The sequence below is a fragment of the Arachis stenosperma genome, chromosome 2, assembly GCF_014773155.1.
Source record: "Arachis stenosperma cultivar V10309 chromosome 2, arast.V10309.gnm1.PFL2, whole genome shotgun sequence".
Lineage (NCBI taxonomy): Eukaryota > Viridiplantae > Streptophyta > Magnoliopsida > Fabales > Fabaceae > Arachis > Arachis stenosperma.
In genome coordinates, this window is record NC_080378.1 from 54,216,083 (window position 1) to 54,229,801 (window position 13,719).

Consider the following 13,719-nt stretch of genomic DNA (forward strand, 5'->3'; position numbering starts at 1 on the left):
GCTCGGAAGCCCACTTTATCAGTCGCTTTCTTGTATCTTTCCCAGGCCTTAAAGAGTGGTTCTTCATCCCCTTGTGTGAATAGATGTTCCTCCTCTTTCAGCTGGATGATCTGTCTAGATGAGGTGAATTTGGCCAGAAATTTGGTAACCAAATCATCCCAACTAGTGATACTTCCTTGGGGAAAAGTTTCAAACCATTGTGCAGCTTCACCCTTTAATGAGAAGGGGAATAACAGGATCTTATAAGTGTCATGCTCTGAGCCATCAGTTTTGACTGCATTACAAGTCTTTAGAAAAGTGGATATGTGCTGCTGAGGATCTTCCGACGGATTTCTGTCATAGGAACAATTGTTCTTGATGAGTGTAATGAGTGGTGGCTTCATGTCATGATACCCCTTTGTCTGTAGAAACTTGATTTCCTGTGAAATGCAAACAATCAGGATGACCAAACAACAACACGCTTGAGAATTAAGTGCAGTTATTTGAGCTAAATTGTTAGTGAGTTAATAGAGGCAATTTCTCAAACAGTTAGTGTGTTAGTAGAAATTAGAATAACAGAAAAGAAAAAGTGCTTAATCTAGACCTCCACTTCACTTAATCATTGTCAATCTATTTCAATCCCCGGCAACGGCGCCAAAAACTTGATGTGTGGAAAACGATCCAACACAAAACTCACCGGCAAGTGTACCGGGTCGCATCAAGTAATAATAACTCACATGAGTGAGGTCGATCCCACAGGGATTGAAGGATTGAGCAATTTTAGTTTAGTGGGTGATTTAGTCAAGCGAATCAAGTTTTGATTGAGTGGTTTGTGTTTAACAGAAAGTAAATGACAGTAAATGTAAAGAGGGGAGGGAGAAATGCAGTAAATTGAAGAACAAAATTGTAAATGTGCAGAATCTTGAATAGCAAGAAAGTAAATGACTGAAACTTAAAGTGCAAGAAACTTAAATTGCAGTAACTTAAATGGCAAGAAAGATAAATTGCTAGAAAGTAAAAGGGAATTGAGGAATGGGATTGTAAGATCTAAACAAAGAAGAAGTAAATTGCAGTAAATGGTTGAGCAGAAAGTAAATCAGAAGCAAAGAGCATTCAAACAAAGAGAAAATAAAACGCAGCAAAGGTTCACAGAAGAACCAAAAGTGAAATTATGATCTCAGGATCCCAAGGGCTTAGGTAGCAGAGCCTAAAACCCAATTTCCTTCCCAGATCTGAATGAACTAAGCAATTGACAGAAAATGAAAGAAGAAGCAATAGAAGAACAGAATTGGAATTTAATTATGCAGAAATCAAAGTGCAAAGAGTTTGAATGGGAATTGGGACAGAATTTCCCCAATTTCACAATCCAATACTCAGAAAAACAGAGAGTAGAATTGCCCAAGGGAAATGAGGAAGGAGATCAATCAATTCTCCCTTGATCCTCTTAGTTCTCGGCCAATTCTCTCCAGAACAATTCCAAGAGAGTCAAAGCTCCAAAGGAATGTGAAAGTGAAAATTCAAAAGCCAAGGTAAAAGTAAAAATTCAAAAGTGAGCATAAAGGTCCTAATTACATCAAACTAACTCCTATTTATACACTTTCTATTCTTGGATAATGGGATTTGGATGGGCTTTTGGATTGGTGAAGAAATGAATTCAAATGAATTTTTAATTTGAATTTTGGCCCAAAACCCACTCCCAGGAGGCTGCCCTGCCCTTGTGGAGGGCAGGGCAGAAAATTGATGCATGGTGGTGTGATTTGGTGCGGCCTTGGTGCTTGTGGTGCGAGTCTGTGCGCGTCTGGCATGAGTTTGGTGCGCCAGAGGCTGCCCTGCCCGCGCCAAGGGCGGGGCAGAAAATGTTGATGCGCCAGAATTGAGGAGCGCGCGTGCGCGCGATGCACGTTGGTGCGCAAGGAACAAACTTGGTGCGCCAGCTTCAAATGCTGCCCTGCCCGCGCCAAGGGCAGGGCAAGGTTCCTTCCTTCATGTCTCGGGTTCGAACCTGGGAGGGTGCAAACACGCTATTTATTTTCTTGGTTTCTTGGCACGGTAGTCACCCTTAGTCTTTGGCTTCCTCATGGTTCTTGGTTCGAACCTTGTGGCATGCATGGGAGCTATTTTTCCTTTGATTTCTTTCCTTTGAGAGCCCGATCCTGCTCTCCACAAGGGCAGGGCAGAAATTGCTTTCTCTTGGTTCCTAGGCACCATTTTGTGCTCTGCCCTTGGAGTGGGCAGGGCAGAGTTGCCTTTCTTGGTTCGGTCACTTAATGCTGCCCTCCTAGAGGGCATTCTGCCCTTGTGGAGGGCAATGTTGCTTCTCCCTTAGCATGCGGCACGCTCTTTCTTGATTCGGCCACGCTTTCCTTTTCTTGGCTACACTTCTTAGGCCACGCTTTTCATTTTCTTTTCTTTTCTTCACCTATATTAAACCAAAACAACCACTCAAAGTATCACTAAATTCAAGAGGCTTATAAATCAATTAAAATTCAATTAAAATGAGCTCAAACCTCAATGATTAACATTAAATTCATGGTGGTTGCTTGATTTAAAGAAGTTATGCATTTTCACTCCAAATCACTAACTTAGGATGCAAGAAAGTGCATAAATGCTAACAAAACAAGTGAAATTAGCTTGAAAAATGGGTATATGATGACTTGTCATCACAACACCAAACTTAAACCTTGCTTGTCCCCAAGCAAGTATCAAAACTAAGAGTAAATGAAGTGAATAAGAAAAGAGTATATCCTTATTATGCAGATAGCAGAACTTCAATTTATGGGGCATTTATGCAGACAAAGGCAACTCAATTATTGTTGCTGCTGCATAATACATACCTTTCTTCAAAGGCTTGCTAAACTTGCTGTTATAAGACTCTTCTTGTTACTCACTCCCTTGCTAACTTTTCTTGGCTTATAATGCTTAACAAGCTTTTTATTCTTTTAGAGGTTGGGTGTCAAATGCTGCAGCATAGCCTTTGGCTTTATTTTCTTTTCTTTTGCTCAACATCTTTCCACCCCAGACACTTAGCTCACTAATTCTTCCTAGGATCATTGATGCCCAGCATCTTTGGATCACTAAGTGCTTTGTATCTAAGTTGCTCTTTATTGTGGATTTTCAATTGGCCATCCCAAATCAGTTGATCTAAGTGACCGGGTTTCAAAATACCCCTTAGAATTTACTCATCCAAGCAGATCTCAGTACAAGAACACCACAGGCATTTGTCCTAAGGTTCAAACTATTGGTGTCCAACCTTTATTCTTTGTTTTTCTTGCCATTTTGGCTTTTTTTCTCTTTTTCTTTCTGTTTTTGTTACCAAGGGTTTCATTCTTAATAAAAGTCTTTGTAACAGCAAGCTAACTCACAATTGAATAAGAATGATATTATGCAACACTTATTTCATGAGTTATGCATTTAATCAAACACATATGCCACCACCAACTTCCATTCATACTCATGCAACATTGGATATTTTACTTTTCAATTCAAACCAAACTCTTTTATTCAAGCATATGGGAAACAAAGCAATATTTAAAGCTAAGTGATGGATACAAGCATTATGCAGACTTGGCATTTTTCACAAACAATTTCACTTGTAGCTAAATAAACGCTTTAGCAAGAAATACAATGGCTTCCAGATCCGAAACATCACACAGCAACAAGGATTAAGTTTAGATACAATCTTTGAAGTTGCAGCCCTTTGATTTTTCTTTCTGCTGTGTTTTCTTTGAGTTAAGATGCTTAGTGTCTTCAATTGTTGACTCATGTCCTGCATAATCCTCAAAGTTGCTTGCTTCTCAAGCCCTTGATTATGGTTAGTGAGCATAATACTGAGTGTGGTTCCATGATTTGTTTTGGTGTGTGAACACCAAACTTAATTGTTTTACCACTGCCTCAGATGTACAAAGTCAACCATATTTGAAACCATGTATTTTGCTAAAGGTTAATGGAATTAAAGCTAGAAAACAATTCAACAGTTGAATAATATGTTTAATTGCTTGGGGCTAGAATCATGCAAGAGGTGAGAATGTGTTTTTAAATGATATTGTTGGTGGGACACCAAACTTAGAAGTTTTCATTCTCCCTCAAATTGTTTTGGTGTGCAACACCAAACTTAGCTCCTTGCAATGCACCACAATTACTCAACATCTTTATTGAAAAGCTATGAAAAGAAATTACCTCAGGTTGGGTTGCCTCCCAACAAGCGCTCTTTTATTGTCATTAGCTTGACATCTTCATTTTGCTTATCATGGAGGTCGAAAATCACAGTGCCTTAGCTTGTCTGTCTTCACTGTGAACTTCCTTCCGGTTTCCTCTTTGATGACTTCTATACATTCTTGTGAAAGGATCTTAGTCACCGTGTAGTGTTCAGACAACTGTGGGGATACCTTCAAGGGTTGAATATTGATCATCACTCGATCCCCTAGTGAAAACTTTCCAGTGAGGATTTTTCTTTTTCTTTAGTTCTATCCTCTGCTTCCTTTTGAAAGAATTCCTTGTTGTATTGTTCTTGGCTGGTGCTTCCTTTGTCCAGTATTTTCTCGTTGTCCTCCATGATCCCTTTCCATCCTTCCTTCTTTGTAGCATCTTTGTTGTTGGTTGGTTTATCTTCATTGGTTTTGAAGAAAATATCTGATTTCTTCTCACCCATTTCTGCAAAGTGCTTTGCTAGTTGAGCTATCTGCTCCTCAAGCCCTCTCATTAACATCTCTTGGTTCTTTGTTGTTTCTTCTTGATGTTTCATCATTCTCTCCATTAGGATCTCCAAGTTTGTGATTCTCTGAGAGTCTTGCGAGGCTGGTTGGTGATAACATGTTGAAGGTAAGAAGGGTGGGTGTGGTGGAGGCATGTAATGGTTTATTGCTGTAATGGTGTCTTTGATGATTTATGAAGTTCGGGTTGTTATAATAGAATTCCCTTGGTCTGTGATTTTGGTACTCACCCCTTCTCCAGTTAAGATGAGTTTGGGAGTGTCTGTGTTGTGGGTATTGCTTTGGGTGGTATTAGTGGGTGGGGGATGTTGATTGTTTGTGGTCATGAAGTTGCCTTGGTGGAAACTTCCTTGTTCTTGATGTTGAGACTCCCTCATTCTCAGATAGGAATGGGGTCTCCATGGTGGAAATTTGGCATTCACTGCAGCAGATGTCTCCATGTTTTGCTGCGGTTGAGGGTGCATTTGTCTATTTAAGTCCTTGAATGCATTCACCCCTTCAATATTCGTTACTTCTTTTTTTCTGAGGTTTCATTCTGTGGTTTCTCAAATGAATATGGTTGTTGACTCCTTTGTCATTGAGGTCTGCAATTCCTTGGGCAGTTTTTGTTGCTTTGAATAGGCCATCTGAGAAATAGTCCCTGCTTCCCTTTTTCTGGGGTCAATCCTTCGTAGAACGCTCGGAAGCCCACTTTATCAGTCGCTTTCTTGTATCTTTCCCAGGCCTTAAAGAGTGGTTCTTCGTCCCCTTGTGTGAATAGAGTTCCTCCTCTTTCAGCTGGATGATCTGTCTAGATGAGGTGAATTTGGCCAGAAATTTGGTAACCATCATCCCAACTAGTGATACTTCCTTGGGGAAAAGTTTCAAACCATTGTGCAGCTTCACCCTTAATGAGAAGGGGAATAACAGGATCTTATAAGTGTCATGCTCTGAGCCATCAGTTTTGACTGCATTACAAGTCTTTAGAAAAGTGGATATGTGCTGCTGAGGATCTTCCGACGGATTTCTGTCATAGGAACAATTGTTCTTGATGAGTGTAATGAGTGGTGGCTTCATGTCATGATACCCCTTTGTCTGTAGAACTTGATTTCCTGTGAATGCAAACAATCAGGATGACCAAACAACAACACGCTTGAGAATTAAGTGCAGTTTATTTGAGCTAAATTGTTAGTGAGTTAATAGAGGCAATTTCTCAAACAGTTAGTGTGTTAGTAGAAATTAGAATAACAGAAAAGAAAAAGTGCTTAATCTAGACCTCCACTTCACTTAATCATTGTCAATCTATTTCAATCCCCGGCAACGGCGCCAAAAACTTGATGTGTGGAAAACGATCCAACACAAAACTCACCGGCAAGTGTACCGGGTCGCATCAAGTAATAATAACTCACATGAGGGTCGATCCCACAGGGATTGAAGGATTGAGCAATTTTAGTTTAGTGGGTGATTTAGTCAAGCGAATCAAGTTTTGATTGAGTGGTTTGTGTTTAACAGAAAGTAAATGACAGTAAATGTAAAGAGGGAGGGAGAAATGCAGTAAATTGAAGAACAAAATTGTAAATGTGCAGAATCTTGAATAGCAAAGTAATGACTGAAACTTAAAGTGCAAGAAACTTAAATTGCAGTAACTTAAATGGCAAGAAAGATAAATTGCTAGAAAGTAAAAGGGAATTGAGGAATGGGATTGTAAGATCTAAACAAAGAAGAAGTAATTGCAGTAAATGGTTGAGCAAAAGTAAATCAAAGCAAGAGCATTCAAACAAAGAGAAAATAAAACGCAGCAAAGGTTCACAGAAGAACCAAAGTGAAATTATGATCTCAGGATCCCAAGGGCTTAGGTAGCAGAGCCTAAAACCCAATTTCCCCCCAGATCTGAATGAACTAAGCAATTGACAGAAAATGAAAGAAGAGCAATAGAAGAACAGAATTGGAATTTAATTATGCAGAAATCAAAGTGCAAAGAGTTTGAATGGGAATTGGGACAGAATTTCCCCAATTTCACACATCCAATACTCAGAAAAAAGAGAGTAGAATTGCCCAAGGGAAATGAGGAAGGAGATTAATCAATTCTCCCTTGATCCTCTTAGTTCTCGGCCAATTCTCTCCAGAACAATTCCAAGAGAGTCAAAGCTCCAAAGGAATGTGAAAGTGAAATTCAAAAGCCAAGGTAAAAGTAAAAATTCAAAAGTGAGCATAAAGGTCCTAATTACATCATCAAACTAACTCCTATTTATACACTTTCTATTCTTGGATAATGGGATTTGGATGGGCTTTTGGATTGGTGAAGAAATGAATTCAAATGAATTTTTAATTTGAATTTTGGCCCAAAACCCACTCCCAGGAGGCTGCCCTGCCCTTGTGGAGGGCAGGGCAGAAAATTGATGCATGGTGGTGTGATTTGGTGCGGCCTTGGTGCTTGTGGTGCGAGTCTGTGCGCGTCTGGCATGAGTTTGGTGCGCCAGAGGCTGCCCTGCCCGCGCCAAGGGCGGGGCAGAAAATGTTGATGCGCCAGAATTGAGGAGCGCGCGTGCGCGCGATGCACGTTGGTGCGCAAGGAACAAACTTGGTGCGCCAGCTTCAAATGCTGCCCTGCCCGCCAAGGGCAGGGCAAGGTTCCTTCCTTCATGTCTCGGGTTCGAACCTGGGAGGGTGCAAACACGCTATTTATTTTCTTGGTTTCTTGGCACGGTAGTCACCCTTAGTCTTTGGCTTCCTCATGGTTCTTGGTTCGAACCTTGTGGCATGCATGGGAGCTATTTTTCCTTTGATTTCTTTCCTTTGAGAGCCCGATCCTGCTCTCCACAAGGGCAGGGCAGAAATTGCTTTCTCTTGGTTCCTAGGCACCATTTGTGCTCTGCCCTTGGAGTGGGCAGGGCAGAGTTGCCTTTCTTGGTTCGGTCACTTAATGCTGCCCTCCTAGAGGGCATTCTGCCTTGTGGAGGGCAATGTTGCTTCTCCCTTAGCATGTGGCACGCTCTTTCTTGATTCGGCCACGCTTTCCTTTTCTTGGCTACACTTCTTAGGCCACGCTTTTCATTTTTCTTTTCTTTCTTCACCTATATTAAACCAAAACAACCACTCAAAGTATCACTAAATTCAAGAGGCTTATAAATCAATTAAAATTCAATTAAAATGAGCTCAAACCTCAATGATTAACATTAAATTCATGGTGGTTGCTTGATTTAAAGAAGTTATGCATTTTCACTCCAAATCACTAATTTAGGATGCAAGAAAGTGCATAAATGCTAACAAAACAAGTGAAATTAGCTTGAAAAATGGGTATATGATGACTTGTCATCATGCGCTACAATGAGAGTTGGTGGAAACAAACCATGAAATTTCAATCCATCACAAGAAAGCTTTAGGGCTAATGCAAAGAGTGCATTCACTAAGATCAAAGTCCAAAGAATTGAATTGAAATTTTCAAAATTAAACAATCCAACAACTTGCAAGAAGATACGATATAAGGCGTAAGAACATAGAATTGAGTGATCTAACCCATCACCGGATGTGTATGTACTAAATTCGCTCAGTGTTTAGGGTTTAACCACTCAATTCTCCGTTTTTTCATGCTTTTCAAAGATTTGCAAATCATCTAACAATCGTCTAGTATTTAATGCATGAATAACAATTATCATGAGGTCTTTGGAGGGACGTAATTGGGCTAGGGTTTAGGTAGGATGAGATATGCTCAAGTGGACATATGGAATTAGTTCTTTGATTAGCTTGAATGTCCACCCAATCTTATATCACCTATATACACATTAGCATACCCTATTTACCCATTTTCTTTTCTTTTCTCTTTTTTTTTTCTTTTTTTTCTAACTCACCTCACTCATGCATTTTCCTTTCAAACATGGTATATGCATCCTTTATTTTGCTCTTTATTTCATACTTTGTTATGCACAAGTTTTTTTTAAATTGAACTATGAATGCATATGTTTTCATTAGTGGAATGCATGAGCTTTAACTAATTGCCAAAACTTTTTGAATTAATGCTTCTGTCACTAATGTGTTCCCAAGTTTCCCCCCACATTTAGAATTTACACACTAATCCACCCAAGCTAATCAAAGAGTAATTCAAGGACATCAATGGTTTTTCGCTTAAGGGGAGCAATGTGCTATTATCAGAACAAAGGAGATTCATAGGCTCAAAGGGGGTTCACAAAGGTGCATGCAAGCGTTGGCCATATAGGTTAGTGAGGTTATCATCAAACATAGCCTCAATCATGCTAAATGCATTCAAACATAAATACAGGATATAAGGAATCATGCAAATCAATGATCACAATAAAAAAAGAGTAATAACCACACAAGAACACATTATGGTTGAAAATTGCAACCATCTATTAAGGCTCAAAACTCATAAGGTATGTTGTTCGAGCTCTTTCTCATGTTCTACAAACAAAATACTTCAAGCAAGTTGGAAAACACAACATTTCTTCAATTCAATCAATGGTACGCCCTAGAAAAGATCTCATGGACATTCCTTGGTGTTTCACCAACTTATTCATTCTATCATGCAACATGCAAATACTAACTACTAAGGATCCGTACGACAGAGAAATATTTACAACTAACCAAGCGAAATGCAATAAAAATAAAACTACTCAAAACAAAAAACATTGCAAAAGTGTCTTGAAAGGAGAAATTTTTACCCCCCTTGGAATCATAGATCCTCCCTCACACTTAGTATATGCACGGTCTTCCATGCATGCTTATGCTCCGGGAGAGTGAAGAAGGGAGCCACCTTCAGCTGGTGGACTTGTGATGAGCGGATAATTTATACACTTTTTGGCATTGTTTTTAGTATATTTTTAGTATGATCTAGTTAGTTTTTAGTATATTTTTATTAGTTTTTAGTTAAAATTCACTTTTCTGGACTTTACTATGAGTTTGTGTGTTTTTCTGTGATTTCAGGTATTTTCTGGCTGAAATTGAGGGACCGGAGCAAAAATCTGATCCAGAGACTGAAAAGGACTGCAGATGCTGTTGGATTCTGACCTCCCTGCACTCGAAGTGGATTTTCTGGAGCTACAGAAGCCCAATTGGCGCGCTCTCAACGGCGTTGGAAAGTAGACATCCTGGGCTTTCCAGCAATATATAATAGTCCATACTTTGCCCAAGATTTGATGGCCCAAACCGGCGTTCAAAGTCACCTCAAGAAATTCCAGCGTTAAACGCCGGAACTGGCACCTAATTGGGAGTTAAACGCCCAAACTGGCACTAAAGCTGGCGTTTAACTCCAAGGAGAGTCTCTACACGAAATTTCTTCATTGCTCAGCCCAATCACACACCAAGTGGGCCCGGAAGTGGATTTTTATGTCATTTACTCATCTATGTACTAGTTTTCTATAAGTAGGACCTTTTACTATTGTATAGAAATATAGAGGGAGAGCTTTTGATCATGTTTTGATGATTGAACCCTCTTTGGGAGGCTGGCCATTCGGCCATGCCTAGACCTTATGCTTATGTATTTTCAACGGTGGAGTTTCTACACACCATAGATTAAGGTGTGGAGCTCTGCTGTACCTCGAGTATTAATGCAATTACTATTGTTCTTCCATTCAATTCCGCTTGTTCTTTGTCCAAGATATCACTTGTTCTTCATGATGAAGGTGATGATTGACGCCCATCACCATTCTCACCCATGAACAAGGTGACTGACAACCATTCTTGTTCTACAAGCATCTGAGGCTTAGTGAATATCTCTTGGATTCCTGATTGCACGATGCATGGTTGATCGCCTGACAACCGAGTGCTCGCCTGACAAACGAGCCAACCATTCCGTGAGATCAGAGTCTTCGTGGTGTAGGCAAGAACTGATGGCGGCATTCAAGAGAATCCGGAAGGTCTAACCTTGTCTGTGGTATTCTGAGTAGGATTCAATGACTGAATGACTGTGACGTGCTTCAAACTCCTAGCAGGCTAGGGCGTTGTGACAGACGCAAAAGTATCAATGGATATTATTCCGGCCTGACCGAGAACCGACACTGAATTCCGCTATGCCGTGACAGGACATATGCAATCGCTTCACTGAGAGGATGGGAGCTGCTGACAACAGTGAAACCCTACACAAGCTTGCCATGGAAAGGAGTAAGAAGGATTGGATGAAGGCAGTAGGAAAGCAGAGAGACGGAAGGGAAGGCATCTTCATACACTTGTCTGAAGCTCTTACACCAATGATATACATAAGTATCACTATCTTTATCTTCTATGTTATTTTCGTTCATCATCATATACATTGAGTTTGCCTGACTAAGATTTACAAGATGACCATAGCTTGCTTCAATGCTAACAATCTCCGTGGGATCGACCTTACTCACGTAAGGTATTACTTGGACGACCCAGTGTACTTGCTGGTTAGTTGTGCGAAGTTGTGTAATGCCATGGAATTGAACTACCAAGTTTTTGGAGTTCATAACCGGGGATTATGAGAGTTGTGAAAAGTATTGTTCACAATTTCGCGCACCAAGTTTTTGGCGCCGTGCCGGGGATTGTTCAAGTTTTAGCAAGCTTTTGGTAACAATGCCTGGGATTGTTCTAGTTTGGACAACTGACGGTTCATCTTGTTGCTTAGATTAGGTATTTATTTTTTTTTTTCGAAATTCTTGAAGATGAATTCTAGAGTTTCATGATGATTTGTTGAAATCTGGCTGGCTGAGAAGCCATGTCTAATCTGATTGGACCGAGGTTTCAACTTATCACCACAAGCTTGTTGATTTTCATCAATTTTGCTTTTGGAGCAGTGATCTGCTAAGATTTGGCTGACCTTTGGTCATGTCTAGTGTTTTGGACCGAAGCTTTCTTTGAAAGCTTGGCTGGCTGTGAAGCCATGTCTAATTCCTGGACCGGAGTCTTAGACTAGCATTGCACTGATTCCTGGAATTCTCATTAAGGATTTTGATACCTTTTCCCACTTAATTTTCGAAAAATACAAAAATTTGCAAAACCATAAAATCCAAAAATATTTCTTGTTTGAGTCTAGAGTCTCATCTTAAGTTTGGTGTCAAATGCATGTTTTTGTTATATTTTTCGAATCCATGCATATATTTCTTGTTTTGATCTTTAAATTCTATTGACTTGAGTGTTCATGTGTCTCATATAGTGTCAGTAGTACACAAACTGCTAAGTTTTGTGTCTTGCATGCATTGTTATTTGATTCTTGTTGCATTTGATTATTAAAAGTCCAAAAATATTTTAATTTGTGTCTTTCAAGTCAATGATACAAAGAATTGAAGATTCAGAACATACTGCAGAGGAATTATACAGAAAAAGCTGAGCATTCAAAAATGCCCAGTGAAGAAGGCAAACTGGCGTTTAAACGCCAGCCAGGGTACCTGGTTGGGCGTTTAACGCCCAAAAAGGGTGCATTTTGGGCGTTAAACGCCAGAATGGATACCATTCTGGGCGTTTAACGCCAGGATGGTGCTAGGGGGAAGATTTTGTTTTCAAATCAATTTTTTTTCAAGTTTTCAAAGTTTTTCAAAATCAAATCTTTTTCAAATCATATCTTTTCAATCAAATGTTTTCAAAATCAATTTCTTTCCTTTTTAAAAGATACTTACTAACAATTAATGATTTGATTGAACATTTTTTGCCTTCTCTATTAAGAAAGGTTTTATGTTTGAATCATATCTTTTCTTGTTAGGCAAGTCATTAATTCTCTAAATCATATCTTTTCAAATTGTTTTCAAATCATATCTTCTAAAATTGTTTTCAAATCATATCTTCTCAATCACATCTTTTTAAAACCATAACTTTTCAATCAAATCTTTTTAACCTCTTTTTCAAAATAGTTTTCAATCAAATCTTTTTGATTTCTAATTTCAAAATCTTTTTTCAAAAATCAATGATTTCTTTTCACTTTGAATTTTCGAAAATTACCAATCAAATTTTCAAAATGTTTTCAAAATCTTTTGATTGAATTTTCGAAAATTCTCTTCCCTCCTTCCCACGTCCTTCTATTTATGGAGTACTACTCCTTCTAAATGCACAATTCGAACTCTAACTAATAAAGTTCGAATTCTTCTTCTCCTTCTTCTTTCTATTTCTCTTTTTCTCTGACACTTCAAGGAATCTCTATACTGTAACATAGAGGATTCCATATTTTCTTGTTCTCTTCTCTTTCATATGAGCAGGAGCAGAGACAAAGACATTCTTGTTGAAGCTGATCCTGAACCTGAGAGGACCCTGAAGAGAAAACTAAGAGAAGCCAAAGCACAATTTTGTTTAGAGGACCTAACCGAATTCTTCAAGGAAGAAGAACACATGGCAGCCGAAAACAACAACAATGCCAACAATGCAAGGAAGGTGCTGGGTGACTTTACTGCACCTACTCCTGATTTCTATGGGAGAAGCATCTCTATCCCTGCCATTGGAGCAAACAACTTTGAGCTTAAGCCTCAATTAGTTTCTCTAATGCAACAGAATTGCAAGTTCCATGGACTTCCAATGGAAGATCCTCATCAGTTTTTAGCTGAATTCTTGCAAATCTGTGACACAGTCAAGACTAATGGGGTTAACCCTGAGGTCTATAGACTGATGCTATTCCCTTTTGCTGTAAGAGACAGAGCTAGAATATGGTTGGATTCTCAACCTAAGGAAAGCCTGGGCTCTTGGGAAAAGCTAGTCAATGCCTTCTTGGCAAAGTTCTTCCCACCACAAAGATGGAGTAAGCTTAGAGTGGAAGTCCAAACCTTCAGACAGAAGGATGGAGAATCCCTCTATGAAGCTTGGGAAAGATACAAACAATTAATCAGAAGATGTCCCTCAGACATGCTTTCTGAATGGAGCATCATAGGTATTTTCTATGATGGTCTCTCTGAACTATCCAAGATATCTCTGGATAGCTCTGGAGGATCTCTTCATCTGAAGAAGACGCCTGCAGAAGCTCAAGAATTGATTGAAATGGTTGCAAATAACCAATTCATGTACACTTCTGAAAGGAATCCTGTGAACAATGGGACTAGTCAGAAGAAAGGAGTTCTTGAGATTGATACTCTGAATGCCATTTGGCTCAGAACAAGATTGA

General features: G+C 39.4%; 1 non-coding gene across 1 annotated transcript; it reads right to left on the reverse strand.

Annotated features, from left to right (window-relative positions):
- Window positions 1–13,361: 13,361 nt before the first annotated feature.
- LOC130964433 (small nucleolar RNA R71) lies at window positions 13,362–13,469 on the reverse strand. Its single transcript, XR_009080527.1, has one exon. It is a non-coding gene; the product is annotated as a small nucleolar RNA R71 (small nucleolar RNA).
- Window positions 13,470–13,719: the final 250 nt, after the last annotated feature.